Source organism: Cupressus sempervirens, chromosome 4 (assembly GCF_028749045.1).
Source record: "Cupressus sempervirens isolate cs-2001-9-10 chromosome 4, ASM2874904v1, whole genome shotgun sequence".
NCBI lineage: Eukaryota > Viridiplantae > Streptophyta > Pinopsida > Cupressales > Cupressaceae > Cupressus > Cupressus sempervirens.
In genome coordinates this window covers 175,568,145-175,579,521 of record NC_143121.1, presented here as the reverse complement: position 1 = coordinate 175,579,521, position 11,377 = coordinate 175,568,145, and positions in this window count along the sequence as shown.

Sequence of the window (11,377 nt, the reverse complement as noted above, 5' to 3'; positions counted from 1 at the left end):
AAGAAAGAAGATAAAGGTTCTTCAGTCAGACAATGGAGGCGAGTACAAAGGAAATGTCTTCCAAGAGTTTTGCACCAGAGAAGGAATCAAGAGAGAATGGACTGTTCCTTACAATCCACAACAGAATGGAGTTGCTGAGAGGAATAACCGTTCGATATCGGAGGCAGCAAGAGCTATGCTACATGACTAGGACATGCCCCGTTACTTATGGGCAGAGGCGTGTAATACAGTAGTCTACATTCAGAATAGAGTTCCACACAAGGTGCTAGGGAAGATGACACCAGAGGAGGCTTTCAAAGGGAAAAAGCCAGATGTTAGTCACTTCAGGATATTCGGGAGTTTGGCATATTGTCATATTCTTGGAGATTGTTGGGTATAGTGAGACCTCAAAGGCATATAGGATTTTCATTTCGGGGACTAAAAGAATTATTGTCAGACAGGATGTCAAGTTCATGGAGGACAAGACATTCAAAAGATCCAGAGATTTGCTAGCAGATGATCAGAGTGAGCAGCCAACAGAAGCTCCAAGACCAAGTCAAGGGCAACAAAGCTCAAGTACAGTTACCAATATGAATGTAGACTCAGTTAGTGAAGATTCACAGAGTATGGAGCAACAGGTGCAACAAGAAATGCATCTAGAAGACTTAGAGGTTGACATTTCATCCTCTACAGTTGGCAACATGAATCATGTGGTTCCAGATACACAAAGGAATACTCAGGAGTTTGTGGGAGCTCCTAGGAAGAGTACTAGACAGCGAAGACAACTAGCCAAGTTCAATGACTATGTGGCATTAGTTAGTCAATTGGTAGATAGTGAGCCTTCTAGCTATCAAGAAGTTGCAGAACATCAGGTATGGTGAGATACTATGGTTGAGAAATATTCTTCAATAATGCAGAATGATGTGTGGGAGGTAGTACCTAGACCAACAGATAGGGCTGTAGTTGGATCACGCTGGATCTATAAGATAAAGCATGGTGTAGATGGTAGCATCGAGAAATACAAGGCTAGGTTCATGGCAAAGGGCTTCTCTCAGAAGGAGGGAATAGACTATGAGGAGACATTTTCTCCAGTTGCCAGGTATACTTCTATACGAGCTGTAATCTCACTTGCAACACAAATGGGATGGAAAATCCATCAAATGGATGTCAAGACAACATTCCTCAATGGTGAGTTGAAGGAGGAGGTATACATAGAACAACCAGAAGGCTTTGTAGCCCACAACAAAGAGACCCACTGTGCAGATTGAAGAAAGCATTATACGAACTCAAACAGGCTCCTAGAGCGTGGTATGAGCGCATTGATACATACTTGCAAAAAATGGTCTTTGTGAAGAGTGAAGCAGATGCTAACCTCTACTATTTGATGGTTAGGGGTGAGATTCTCATTCTTTTTCTTTATGTGGACGATCTATTTCTTACACGTTCACTAGGGCTCATAGTGGATTGCAAGAGGAACCTTGCAGAAGAGTTCGAGATGAAGGATTTAGGACTTATGCACTACTTTCTAGGCATGGAAGTGTGGTAGATAGATGGGGAGATTTTCTTTGGTCAAGAGAAATATTGCATTGAAATCTTGAAGAAATTCGGGATGGAGGATTGCAAAGCCATGTCTACACCCATGATCATGAATTGGAGGAAGGTAGATACATCTAAGGAGAAAGATGTAGATCCCACTTTATATAGATAGTTGATTGGTTCACTTATGTATTTGGTCAACACTAGACCAAATATAGCATTTGCAGTTAACTCTCTTAGTCAATTCATGGTTGGACCAAAGAAAATGCATTGGATAGCGGCTAAGCATGTGCTATGTTACTTGCATGGTATAGTCGAGTATAGGATCATATATGTTCGAGGTGAAGGTATCAGGTTGATAGGCTATATTGATGCAGATTGGGTAGGAAGTACAACAGACAAAAGGAGCACTTCAGGGTGTTGTTTCAGCTTGGGATCAAGAGTTGTATCTTGGTTCAGTAGGAAGCAGAAGTCTGTGGCTCTAAGTTCAACAGAAGCAGAATACATAGTAGCTAGCATGGTGACATGTGAAGCTATATGGCTTCGAAAGTTGTTAGTAGCCTTGTTTGGTTAGAAGGTTGAGACTACTATGATACATTGTGACAATTAGAGTTGCATCAAGTTGTCTGAGAATCCAATGTTTCATGATAGGTCTAAACATATAGATATCAGATATCACTTCATCAGAGATTATGTACAAAGGGGAGTTGTTCGACTACAATACATACCTACAGATGAGCAGGTAGTAGAAATTCTGATGAAGGCTTTGGGAAAGGCCAAATTTATCTTCTTTAGAGATAAGATGGGTGTCATGCAGAATAGCTTCCTCGCTAAGAGGGAGTGTTAATTATTGTTAGTTGGATAGCTGTTATTTCTGACCCTGAAATAGTAGTAGTATCTATGGGTAGCTTGGACAGCTATTCGTCCTTATCTATGAATAAAAATTGTATTTATGGGTGGTTTGGACAACTATTTGTCCACTTGCCAAGAATTAGTAAATGGTTATTATTTACTAATTTTTAGAGATTCCCTTTTGGACACCTTGCAACCAATTCTATTATTGGCTGTCGAGTTGTCTTAATCTCAACCGTTGGTTTGATTTAATCTCGGTTGTTGGTTTACCAACAGGAGTAGTATAAAAAGGGGTCATTGGGTCATTTGGATGAGAAGTTTTGGAGAAACGTTTGCAGTGTTAGCAAATAGCCTTGCAGTGTTAGCAAGGGCACAGTGTTAGCGTGGGGATAGCAGTAGGGAATATTAGCAGGAGAAATTAAGAGGTTGTTGGAGTTCTACCAGTGAGAGGCAAGGAATTTTGTATCTCTTGATTTACTAAAGTTTAATATAATTCCTCATCTGTAGAACTGGTTTTCCCTTAGGGGTTTTTCCAGGGACAATTTGTACGAAAATATTGTGTTCATTGTGTTGTTTATTTCTTTCCATATTTTATAAGTGAAGTTGCAGTTGTGCTATTTTTCAATATTAGCTGGAAATTTGTTTTCAGTAGTTTAATAATTGTTTACGATAGGAGATTAATAATCAGTGACTGCAATAGTTGATTTTTCACAGAGATGTAAGATGAGTGGAAGGAAATAATAAATAATATTAGAGGTACATGGAAATGTAAAGAGACATGGATAGAAGTCAGGACATAAATATAAAGATGGAGGGATGTAAAGAGAGACAATATAGGTAGAAATCTAGAAACAAAGGGATAAATATGTCAAATTATTTAATTAAAATGATTATATAATTTTAAATAATTTTAAATTAAGATTGCAATCTTAATGTAATTGATTGAAATATTTGTAGGTATTTTACATAATAATTGTACATTTTTAAAAACAAAGTACTTTTTATATATATTAAACTCTATTTTATAAAATAAGACATTTTTAAAATTAATTAACCATGCTAATTAATTATAATTCTCAATCTAGTCTAACTAAAAATGATATACCATAATCTATATAATAAAAAATTTATCAGGGAATGTAATATTGCACTTAATTTTAAATCAAATTCACAACTATTATTTTAAAATGATGAGGAATTCAATGACAAGATGAAAAAGTATCATTTAATGCCTAACTATATATAAAAAAAGGGATAGCTTTTTGCAGAGCTATAGGAGGTCCGCAGGTGTAGGGTTTCCTTCCCCACAAGAAAATTGTCAGCCCTTCTTGTTTTGTATGATTTTCATCTCCATTGAACTAGCAGGGGGAGTATGGTGCATTGATAGAGGATTGCATTACTCAAAGGTTGAAGTGAAATGGAGTAACTTTTGAAGTGGGTGACTCCTAGGATCAAGGCCATGCAAAGATGGATGACCCTTGGCACGAGCCACAAGCAACAACACATGACTTACCAGGGGATCCCTCTCATTCGGGCCCCAATGTGACGAAAACATACAATGACAATCCAAAAATGACTATCAATACCTGGTGTGACCTAGATTTTAAAACTGGAGTCCAAGGCTTGTGTAAAGATAATGGGGCAAGATTTCAAGGCTCTAAGTTAAAAAACATGTAAGGTTTCAACAACAGATGAGGATCTTTGAGACGCAACCTCTACCAACAACAACCAATGAGTTTTCTATTGATTTGGATGAAACAACAAATGAGGAAGTAGCACATAATTAGTTGTTTTCTCTAAAATGGGATTAATCAGAAGATTTAGGGGGTTTTGGCCCAACTTATAATAACTACATGCTTGGATTTTTGACAACTTAGAACCTATCCTCTTTAGTTGTGTTGAGATTTACCTTGCAACTAAAGGGTTTTTATTGTTATTTTTGAAAAGGTTCAAGATAGAAACTTGAGATTGAGTGACCAGGTTTGGTGTTGGGAAGAGAAGTATGCACTGATGTTGAAGACTTGGCATCCAGACTTCAATCCAAGCTTTGACGTTTTTCTTTTTTTCCTTTTGACAAAGTTCCAATATGGGCAAGGCTCACAAATTTTCTCCTTCATTTGTTGTTTGATTAATGGTTTGATTAATGTCTTGAAGCAATTGAAGATTTCCTAGGAAATTTTTTGTTGGTAGATGAGAATTCTTCAAATCTATATCATTCCACACATTCTAATAGAAATCAATCTAGTTAAAGGATTATCCACATAAATAAAGATTAAAACTTCTAAAGGTTGTTAGGCCTAGATATCGGATTCTGAGGGAATCTCGTTTAAATGTAGAAAATATTTTCAGACCAGTCACATGGCTGCAAATTGTTGCAAATTAAAACCACAAAAGTGTGCTTCTTGGTGGAAATATGCTTCCCAACAACATTATATGCTGAAAAAGAAAGGGGAGAAGCATAAGAGCTTCTCTCATGTTTTTTTGGGGGAACAATCATTGTCTCAAAGGTCTGACCTACACACGAGGTGTGATCAACATCATAGAGCATTTCTACCTCCTTGGTGGGGGAATATAGGGAGTTGTAACCTGGTTATGCTATTAGCACTTCTGAGGGTAAAGAAAAATGAAAGAATTTGGGGGCACAAGCTCCTAAAGCTAATGCAAATGGGGAAGATCTCATACAATAGGGGGATTTAAAGGCTGAGGAAACTATTCATTTTTCTGATAACCAATTTGGTGATTGGGAAGCTAATGTTGTTGAAGTTGAAAATGGGTGGAAAACTATTCAAAAGGGAAAAGGTGAAGAAGTCAATGGTTGCTAGGTTAGATAGGTTACTTTGATATCATTTGAAGACACATTAGAAAGTTTAGATTTGGGGAGGTCCTTTCCCAATTCGTATGGTGCTAAAATTGTTATTTTGCCTTTGGCTTCTAAGTTTCATCTTTCTCAAGCGATGATGATACTATCGATGTTACTACCCTATTGGAAATGTAATGACAGGCAAGTGACCAGGGGTGGGGGTTGGTTTCTTTCACTTAGATAACTTCAGCTATACTTCTCTAGATTATCTAAAGTAATAAAGAAATCAATACCATAACACATTGACACAAGATATGGTAACCCAATAACCCTCCAAGTAGAAGGTAAAACTAGGGTGGAGATGACACCAACAATGCTTCACTACTACAGTAATAAAGTTGTCCTATTAGGGATTACAATTGACCACTTCTAGTGATCTACTCGGTTAAGAGTAATAAGGACTGTTAGGTCCACCTTGTGAAAAGATTTTACAATACAATGACGTATGCACTAGATTAAGAGATTCTACAAAGGACTATTAAGTCTACCTGGTTAAAGAATTTGAATGATGCACTTGTTAGGATGAATCAATAGGTTGAACTCCTCTTTGCAACTTTATTTTCTGATGAAGATCCTTTGAATATATTATGATCACCTGACTATTATAGATAAGTCTCTACTTTTCCTTTATACTGCTTGGTAGCCTTCTAACCAATCTGCTCTTCCATAATCCACATTCGCTTATCTCTTCAATTGATTATTTCCATGATTCTTATGATTATGATAGGACCAAGCAAGATATCTTCCACATATACCAATCCAAATAATAACTCATATTAGGTTGGCTTTCATAATAGATATCTTCATAAAAAACCAAATATACCTTTAAGTCGGCTCAAGTACTAATGCTCGAGCAATACAATGCTTTAGATGATTTGGTGACCCTCAAGCAATATAGTGGGCTCAGGGGACATTGTTTCTCAGTTAGCACTAGATGCTCAGATATCACTGGGAAACTCAGGTGATATAAGAGCTCGGTTCACATAGTGGACTTGAGACACATGAAACTTGTTTCCCATAGATAATACAGAATAACTCAGTTTATACTATGAGCTCGGTTAGCACAGTATACCTTCATCTGCTTAGGATACACTGAAATCTACTCCCTGATGGAAAGCTCAGTTGTAGTATTAATCAACCTTCCTAGATAGCTTAAGTGGGTTGTCACTAATTAACACAATGCTTTAGATGATTTGTTGACACTCGAGCAATATTGTGGGCTCAAGTGACATTGTTTCTCAATTAGCACTAGATGCTCGAATAACACTAGGAAACTCGAGTGATATAAGAGCTTGGTTCGCATTGTGGACTTGAGACATATGAAACTTGTTTCCTATAGATAATACTGAATAACTTGGTTTATACTATGAGCTTGGTTAACAAAATATACCTTTATCTACTCAGGCTATACTGAAATCTACTCCCTAATGTAATGCTCAGTTGCAGTATTAATTGACCTTCCTAGATAACTTAAGTGTTTTTTCACTAATTAACACAATGCTTTAGATGATTTGCTAACACTCGAGCAATACAGTAGGCTTAGGTGACATTGTTGCTTGGTTAGCACTAGATGCTCGGATAGCATTGGGAAACTCGGGTGATATAAGAGCCCAGTTCACATAGTGGACTTGAGACACATGAAACTTGTTTCCCATAGATAATACTAAATAACTTAGTTTATACTATGAGATTGATTAACACAATATACCTTCATATGCTTAGGATACACTAAAATTTTCTCCCTGATGGAAAGCTCAGTTTTAGTATTAATTGACCTTCCTGGATAGCTTAAGTGGTTTGTCACTAATTAACAATATGTCTTACCATAGGGTCAACAATCTCCCCCTTTGGCATTAGTGACAAAAAAACCTTATCTTGGGTAGTTCTGTCAGTCATAAAAAATTTCTTGATCAAAATTTTCAGTCAAACTCCCCCTTTGCCTATGTTTGTTTCTGTAACTAAGTTTGAACTTGAAACTATAGCTTTGTTACAACTTGTCTAAATTTGGATATTTAAAAATTGATTTTGTTTGACTGATCATCTGATCACCTAATTTGCATCATATACATGGGTAAGTGCACCAAGTTGTGGTGCCAAAAGAGGGGTATAAGTGGACACCTTTTTTCTAAAATCAAAATTTTTGAACTTCAATAAGAATTTGAAGATAGTTACACTCAAAATTTGAAGATATGAAAAAAACAAAAGTAGCAGTTCTTTGAATCTAGTTTCTAAGCTACTAATTATTTTTGCAAAATGGTTTAGTTTTAGGTCCTCAAAAAAGGGGGCCACAGAAAGTGGTACTATTTATTCCAAAAAAACATAACATAGTACAAAGTGTGGCCCGCTTAAATTTTTTTTTTTTTTTTTTGAAATTCTTTAATCACTCTAGTCAAAGGTTACCTAACACTATGTAGTTTATCCCAAAATTTTCAGGTAATTTTATAATGTGTATTTTTTTTAAAATGATTTTTTTAATTAGACACATCCCAAAAACATGAAATATCTATGTGCTCCCCCTAGAAATGATTGAAAACTAATCTAAAATCATAACTTATTTTTTTCAAAGTGTGTAGAATGGAGTCTAGTTTTTACATAACTAAGTTGTTGCAAAATTCGATGAATGAGCTAAAATCTATAGCCTAACTAGAACATGTTGGTTTTTGACAAAAAATGGACATACATTCAAAAGAAATTATAGATGAAAGGCTTGAAATAGTTCAAATAAAAAATAAATTATATGGTTATATAGCTAACACAAAGACCTACAATGTCATGTAACCTAATTTTATTGATGGTCAACCACAAGGAAACTTGAGGGAGAACACACAAGAAAAATTAATCATTTTTTGTATGTTTGCAGCAAAACATGTCTTAGACCAGTTTACAAACTCCAAACCTTTGTGTTGGATCCCCAAGGAAAAATGAAACCTTAGGCTTGCTAGAATGCAAAGCTTTGAATAGAACATGCACGCTATAGCATGCACATGCTAATAAAGTCTTAATAGTGTGTGCCCACTTTAGTGGCCGCGCACTATTGAGACCTTAATTAGCATGTGCATAGAGAGGGAAGGAGAGAGGCATATCGAGAGAGAGAGAGAGAGAGAGAGAGAGAGAGAGAGAGAGAGAGAGAGAGAAGGGGATAGGAGAGGGGAGAGAGAGAGTAGGGGATGGGAGAGAGAGGAAGTGAGAGAGAGTAGGGATGGTAGAGAGAAAGTATGAGATGGGAGAGAGAGGAAGTGTGAGAGAGAGTAGGGGTGGCAGAGAGAGAATACGAGATGGAAGAGAGAGGAAGTGTGAGAGAGAGAGTAGGGGTGGCAGAGAGTACAGGATGGGAGAGAGAGATTGAGAGTAGGGGATGTCAGAGAGAGAGTAGGCAGTGGGAGAGGGAGTAATAGAGAGAGAGGAGGAGGATGGGAGTTTGTGTGTGTGTGTGAGAGAGAGAGAGAGTAGGGCATGGGAGAGAGTGTGAGTGTGAGAGAGAGTAGGGGTGGCCGAGAGAAAGTAGGGGATGAGAGAGGGGAGAGAGAGGAAGTGTGTGTGAGAGAGAGTAGGGGTGGCAGAGAAAGAGAGTACGAGATGGTAGAGATAGATTGTGAGTAGTGGATGGGGAAGAGAGAGAGTAGGTGGTGGGAGATAGAGTGGGAGAGGGAGAGTGAGAGAGAGAGAGAGGAGGATGGGAGTGTGTGCGAGAGAGAGAGTAGAGGATGGGAGAGGGGAGAGAGAGGGGGGGATGGAAGTGTATGTGTGTGTGAAAGACAGAGTAGGGGATGGGAGAGGGGAGAGAGAGAGAGTAGGCAATGGGAGAGGGAGTGGGAGAGGGAGAGAGAGAGAGAGAGGGGGGGGACAGGAGTGTGTGTAAGAGAGAGTGTGAGAGAGAATAGGGGTGGGAGAGAAAGAGAGAGTAGGGGATGGAAGAGAGAGAGTAGAGAGGGAGAGAGAGGGAGAGAGAGAGTAGGTGGTGGGAAAGGGAGTGGGAGAGGGAGAGAGAGAGGGGGGATGGGAGTGTGTGTGAGAGATCTAGAGAGTAGGGGATCAGAGAGAGAGGGGGGAATGGGAGTGTGTGTCTGTGAAAGAGAGAGAGTAGGAGATGGGAGAGGGGAGAGAGAGAGTAGCCGAGAGAGAGAGAGTAGGGGATGGGGAGAGAGAGTAGGCAATGGGAGAGGGAGTGGGAGAGGGAGAGAGAGAGAGGGGGATGGGAATGTGTGTGTGTGTGAGAGAGAGAGAGAGAGAGAGAGAGAGAGAGAGAGAGAGAGAGAGTAGGGGATGGGAGAGAGTGTGAGAATGTGAGAGAGAGTAGGGGGTGGTAAAGAGGGAGAGGAGAGAGAGAGAGTAGGTGGTGGGAGAGGGAGAGTGAGTGAGAGAGAGAGAGTAGGGGATGGGAGAGGATAAAGAGAGAGAAAGAGAGGGGGATGGGTGTGTGTGTGTGTGTGAAAGAGAGAGAGTAGGGGACAAGAGAGGGGAGAGAGAGTAGGGGGTGGGAGAGGGAGTGGGAGAGGGAGAGAGAGAGAGGGGGGATGGGAGTGTGTGTAACAGAGTGTGAAAGAGAGTAGGGGTGGCAGAAAGAGAGTACGAGATGGGAGAGAGAGAGTGAGAGTAGGGGATCGGAGAGAGTGTGAGAGAGAGTAGGGGATGGGAGAGAGAGAGTGAGAGTAGGGGATGGGAGAGAGAGAGTAGAGAGGGAGAGAGTGTGTGTGAGAGAGAGATAGTAGGCGATGGGAGAGGGAGTGGGAGAGGGAGAGAGAGAGGGGGGATGGGAGTGTGTGTGAGAGATCTAGAGATTAGGGAATGGGAGAGGAGAGAGAGAGCGGGGATGAGAGTGTGTGTGTGTGTGAAAGAGAGAGAGTAGGGGATGGAAGAGGGGAGAGAGAGAGTAGTTAATGGGAGAGAGAGTAGGTGGTGGGAGAGGGAGTGGGAGAGGGAGAGAGAGAGAGGGGGGATGGTAGTGTGTGTAAGAGAGAGAGAGTATGGGATGGGAGATAGTGTGAGTGTGAGAGAGAGTAGGGGGTGGCAAAGAGAGAATGAAATGTGAGAGAGAGAGAGTGAGAGTAGGGGATGGGAGAGAGAGAGTAGGTGGTGGGAGAGGGAGTGGGAGAGGGAAAGCGAGAGAGAGGAGGATGAGAGTGTGTGAGTGAGAGAGAGTAGGGGATGGGAGAGGGGGGAGAGAGAGTAGCCCAAGAGAGAGAGAGAGTAGGGGATGGGAGAGGAGAGAGAGTAGGGAGAGAGAGAGAGAGACAGTAGGGGATGGGAGAGGAGAGAGAATGAGAGTGTAGGGGATGGGGGAGAGAGAGAGTAGGGGATGGGGATGGTGGACTAGGGAGAGATTTATTTTCACATAGTGCATACGCACTATGTCAAATCACCAAAAAAGGGTCATAAAGCAAGTTTGGGTCCTTGCTGATCTAGATTATATTTTTTGTCTATTGTGCATTTTGTTGTTCCGATAGAAAACATGCGGTTCAAGATGTTGGAAGTTAGCAAACACTATTTGAAGACATTTTGCTAGCAAACACCAAATTCAATCATTGGATATACTATTTGAAGGCTTTTTTGAATATTCTTTCTATAGAAAAGGTTAGTGCAGTCCTTTTTAAATAATGTTTGTTGATATATAGATACAAATTTGATTATAATTTGACATGTTATTTAACATATAGTGAATTCATTGAAATTTGTATGTTTGAATGAATTGTTATTTGGAAATGGTTAGAAATTCGGCAAGTTGTTTGATATATAGTGTATTCATTGAAATAATTATAATTTTTATATGTATTTGAATGATTTGTAATTTAAAAATTGTAAGTAATTCAAATGTTTGAATAATTTGACATATAGAAATCATCATCATGCCAAGGAAGAAACCAAAAACTCAAACAAAGGCAGAGAGGGAGGCAGATTTGGCAATTAAAAGAGATAAAATGAAACTACTATGTGAACAAAAAAAATTGCAAAGCAATAATGAAAATTTGACTTTTGAAGAGGAACAAGAACTACTACTACAAAGAAACAAAGAGAAAGAATTGGAAAGACAAAGATAATGAATGAGATTATTATACTCAAGAAGACAATTGAATTGTGAAGCTACACAATCTTTCAATGTTGGAGTCATATCATCCTCTCATGTTAAAGAGACGCTAATTTGTAGATTCGACA